The 4,888-nt window shown below is 41.5% G+C and overlaps 1 protein-coding gene across 1 annotated transcript in view; it reads left to right on the top strand.

Annotated features, from left to right (window-relative positions):
- SPTLC3 (serine palmitoyltransferase long chain base subunit 3) overlaps positions 1 to 4,888 on the top strand; it is a 202,437-nt gene that overhangs the window by 110,972 nt on the left and 86,577 nt on the right. The gene's annotated exons all lie outside the window — the stretch shown is intronic.

Below are 4,888 nucleotides of genomic sequence, written 5' to 3'. Positions count from 1 at the left end.
CCTGGTCAGAGCAGTCAGTGGTGGTAGCCGGGCACCATCTAGCTGTACTGGACTCAGTCTGGTGGAGGCCTTGGTAGCTGTGGTCCATTAGTCGTTCAGACTAATCTTTCACTTGTATCCTGTTCTCTTCACTCTCCTTTGCTCCCGAAGGGATGAGACCAGTGGAGTATCTTAGATGGCTGCTCACAGGCTTCACAAGACCTCAGCCTTCACATCTTTTAATGAAGCTAATGGTACTGGGTGCTTGCTGAAATGAGCATTCTACCTGCTTTAACTCATTTTAGCCTTATAACGACACAATAAGGTGTATGCTATTATTAACCCTTTTTAATTATTTGTGATCACCTGGTAACCTAAAGGTTGGTGGTTCGAACCCACCTAGGAGTGCCATGGAAGAAAGGCCTGACAATCTGTTTCTATAAAGGACACTGCTAAGAACAGCCTATGCAGCAGTTTTACTCTGTGACATATGGGGTCGCATGAGTTGGAACCAACTTGATGGCAACAGGTTTGGGTTTTTTTTTTTTTTTTGGTTGTTGTTTTGTTTTCTGATTTTAAGGCTCCATTTGAGCAACGCTCAGCTTAAAATGTTGAGCCCAGAACTGCAGAAAAATATTCCAGATGTGGATTGGCACGTGCAGTACCAAGCCCAGTGTTATGGTTTTTTCTTTCTTTCTTTCCTTCCTTCTTTCTTTTCTAAATTTGTTTTAGAGCAAATTAGTTTTTCATTAAACAGTTTGTGACACTGGTTGCCAACCGTGCAATGTGTCAACACTCTCCCCTTCTCCACTCCAGGTTCCCTCATACTATTTGTGCAGTTTTCCTGTCCCTTCCTGCCTTCTCATCTTTGCTTTTGGGTTGGTGTGCCCATTAGTCTCACATACATTTGAACTATGAAGCACGTTCTTCACTTGTGTTACTGTTGGCCCCTTAGAGCTGTCTAATCTTTGGCTGAAGGGTGAACCTCAGGAGTGACTTCAGTACTGACATAAAAGGGTACCCAGGGGCCATACTCTCAGGGTTTCTCCAGTTTCTGTCAGACCACCAAGCCTGGTCTTTTTTTATGTGTGTGATTTTGAATTTTGTTCTACATTTTTCTCCTGCTCTGTCCCAGACCCTCTATTGTGATCCCTGCCAGAGCAGTCGGTGGTGGTAGGCAAGTACCATCTAGTTGTGCTGGACTCAGTCTCGTGGAGGCTGTGGTAGTTGTGGCCCATTAGTCCTTTGGACTAATCTTTCCCTTGTATCTTTGGTTTTCTTGATTCTCCCTTGCTCCAGGTGGGGGTGGGCCATCTTAGATGGCCACTCAGAAGCTTTTATGACCCCAGACACTACTCACCAACGTAGGATGTAGAACACTTTCTTTATAAACTATGTTATGTAAATTGAGCTAGATGTCCCCCCAAGACTATGGTCCCCAGCCCTCAGCCCAGTAACTCAGTCCTCAGGGAGTTTGGACGTGTCTATGAAGATTCTATGACTTTGCCTTGGTCAAGTTGTGCTGACTTCCCCAGTATTGTGTACTGTCTTACCCTTCACCAAAGTTACCACTTATCTATTGTCTATTTAGTGTTTTTCCCTCCCCAGCCCTCCCCTCCCTCATAACCATCAAAGATTGTTTCTTTCTGTGTGCAAAACTTTTCATGAGTTTTTATAATAATGGTCTCATACAGTATTTGTGCTTTTGTGATTGACTTATTTCACTCAGCATAATGCCTTTCCGATTCATCCATGTTGTGGGATGTTTCGCATATTCATCATTATCCTTTATGGATGCGTAGTATTCCATTGTGTGTATGTACCATAGTTTATCTATTCATCTGTTGATGGGCACTTAGGTTGTTTCCATCTTTTTGCTACTGTGAATAATACTTCAGTGAACATGGGTGTGCATATGTCTATTCATGTGATGACTCTTATTTCTTTAGGATATATTCCTAGGAGTTGGATTGCTGGATCGTATGGTATTTCTGTTTTTAGCTTTTTAAGGAAGAGCCATATCGTTTTCAAAATGATTATGCCGTCTTGCATTCCCACCAGCAGTGTGCATAAGAGTTCCAATCTCCCTGCCTCTCCAACATTTGTTATTTTCTTTTCTGCTGTTTTATTTGTGCCAGTAACGTAGGGATGAGATGGTATCTCATTGTAGTTTTGATTTGCATTTCTGTAATGGCTAGAGATTGTGACTATTTCCTCATGTGTCTCTTAGGTGAAGTGTCTGTTCATATCCTTTGCCCATTTCTTAGTTGGATTATTTCTCTTTTCTTTGTAAAGGTGTTGCATTTTCCTACAGATTTTAGAGATTAGACTTCTGTCAGATATGTAATAGGCATTTTTTTTTCCCAGTCTGTAGGTTCTCTTTTTACTTTTAATGAAGTCTTTTGATGAGCATAAGTATTTAATTTTTAGAAGATTCCAGTTATCTACCTTATTTTCTGGTGTTTGTGTTATTGTTAATTATGGTTTATATCCTGTTTATGCCATATATTAGGGCCCTTGGTGTTGACTCTGTTTTTTCTTCAATGATCTTTACAGTTTTTGGTTTTATATTTAGGTCTTTGATGCATTTTGAATTAGTGTTTGTGTATGCTGCAAGGTATGGGTCCTGTTTAATTTTTTTACAGATGAACATCCAGTTTTGCCAGCACCTTTTGTGAAAAAGACTGTTTTTTCTTCATTTGGGGAAAGGACTTTGGGTCTTTGTCAAAGATCAGGTGGCTATATGTAGATGTATTTCAGTCTGGGTTCTCAACTCTGTTCCATTGGTCAATGTGTCTTCCGTTGTACCAGTACCAGGCTGTTTTGACAACCATAGCTGTATAGTAGGTTCTGACATCAGATTCTGAGGCCTCCTACTTTATTCTTCTTCCTCAACAATGCTTTACTTATCCAGGGCCTCTTTCCTTTCCATATAAAGTTAATAATTAGTTTTTCCATCTCATTAAAGAATGCTATTGGTATTTGGATCAGGATCACGTTGTATTTGTAGATTGCTTTGGGTAGAATATGACAGTTTCACAATGTTGAGTCTACCTATCCATGATCCTGGTATCTTTTTGCATTTATGTAAATCTCTTTTGGTTTTTTACCGTAGTGTTTTTTAGTTTTCTTTGCATAGGGCTTTTATGTCCCCAGTTAGATTTATTCCTAACTATTCTATTTTTTTTCTTAGGGACTGCTGTAAATGCTATTGCTTTCCTGATTTCCTTTTCATAGTTCTCTTTATTGGTGTATAGGAATCCAACTGATCTTTGTAGGTTTATTTTGTATCCTGCTACTCTGCTGAATCTTTCTGTTAGTTCCAGTAGTTTTCCTGTGGAGTCTTTAGGGTTCTCTATGTATAGTATCATATCATCTGCAAACAGTAGCTTTACTTTTCTTCCTTACCAATTTGGATGCCCTTTATTTCTTTTTCTTGCTTTACTGCTCTAGCTAGGACTTCCAGCACAATGTTAAATAGGAGTGGTGATAAAGGGCATCCTTGTATTTTTCCTGTTCTCAGGGGGAGTGTTTTCAGCTATACAAAACCATCTATACAAAACCATCTATACAAAACCAACAGCCAGGTCTTCCAGCAACATGGCGCTCTAGGCAGAAGCACCATGCCGTCCTTCCATAGCAAAGATCTGAAAAACTAAGCCAAACAGAGAAAACAGCAATCCTGAAACCCTAAACATCAAATGAAGCGATAAAGAACTCAGCCAAGAACCAAATGGAATAAGAAACTGACAGAGCACAGAGAGGGAGGAGACATACATGGACAGGTCTCCTATCAGCTAATGCAGCACGGATCTGCCATATTGGACTCCTATCAGAGACTAGCAAATAGGGAGTATGAGAAAGCAGCTTCACGGAGCTTCTAGTAGGAGACAGAACAACCAGTAACTGGTGATATATGCTTTCCCAGCCCCACCCTTCTTTACCCCTACTCAGCGTCCTCTGCTTCCCGTGGCCACAGTCTCTTGGCCAGGAAGCACCAGCTGCTTGGATTCCACCCACCGGCACTGGCCAATTCCCTGAGTGCCATTTGTTGGCTGCTGGTGTTGCTTTTTTCTACTTCTTTTGATTTCTTCCTTACTTCTCACCACCTCCCCTCCTTTTGCTCAAATACCTGGCTCCATGTGCCATCTTTGCTTCTTTTTGAGGTGCTGTGGAGCTCTGTTCAAGTGTGGAACTTCTTCCCAGTCAGTGCTGCCACGCTGGTGGGATCCTGGGGCTTTTTGTTTGTTTTCAATTGTTTGTTTGTTTTCTTTTTCTTTTCTCAAGTTTGGAGCCCGTTCTGGCTGGGGCAGTGCTGTGTGGCTTGGGACCTACCCCGTCAGCTTGCGCAGAGGCACAGAGGGATCCCTGAAAGCATTTCTTTTTTTGTGGGTTTTTTTTTTTCCTGCTTTATTGGGGAGTTTTCTTGTTCTTCTTTTTTTTAATTTGTTTTCTTTTCCCTCTTTTTCCCTTTCTGTCTTTCTTCATTACTCGGTTTCTTGTCTCTCTATACCTTCCTTCTCTTCCTGTCTCCTGGATACCTGGCACTGAATACCTTTATGCCTCCTAGCCAGGCTGTACTTCAACACCTGGGAACAACTTCCCCAGACCTCGTAGCTTCACTGGTGGGATCCTGGGAGCTTTGCTGTTCTTTTTTCTTTCTAACTTTTAGTCATTCATTCTTTTCTTCTTCTTCCCCTTTTTGTTTTTCTCCATTTCATAGTCTCTCATCTCTCCACTCCAACAGCAAGCTCCCCTAGCACTTTTTTGTTTCTTTGTATGTTTTTGGCTCCTGTTCCTCTCTCCTCTCTCTCATACCCATCTTAGCTCCACACATCACAATCTCCCCCCTTTATCCTGCCTACTTTCACCGTGAGCTTAACATCACACCACCAAGCAGCACAGGCAC

This window comes from Trichechus manatus, unplaced genomic scaffold, assembly GCF_000243295.1.
Source record: "Trichechus manatus latirostris isolate Lorelei unplaced genomic scaffold, TriManLat1.0 scaffold00042, whole genome shotgun sequence".
NCBI classification, from domain to species: Eukaryota; Metazoa; Chordata; class Mammalia; order Sirenia; family Trichechidae; genus Trichechus; species Trichechus manatus.
The sequence above is the reverse complement of the archived record's forward strand: the minus strand, read 5'-3'. Positions and strand labels throughout refer to the sequence as shown.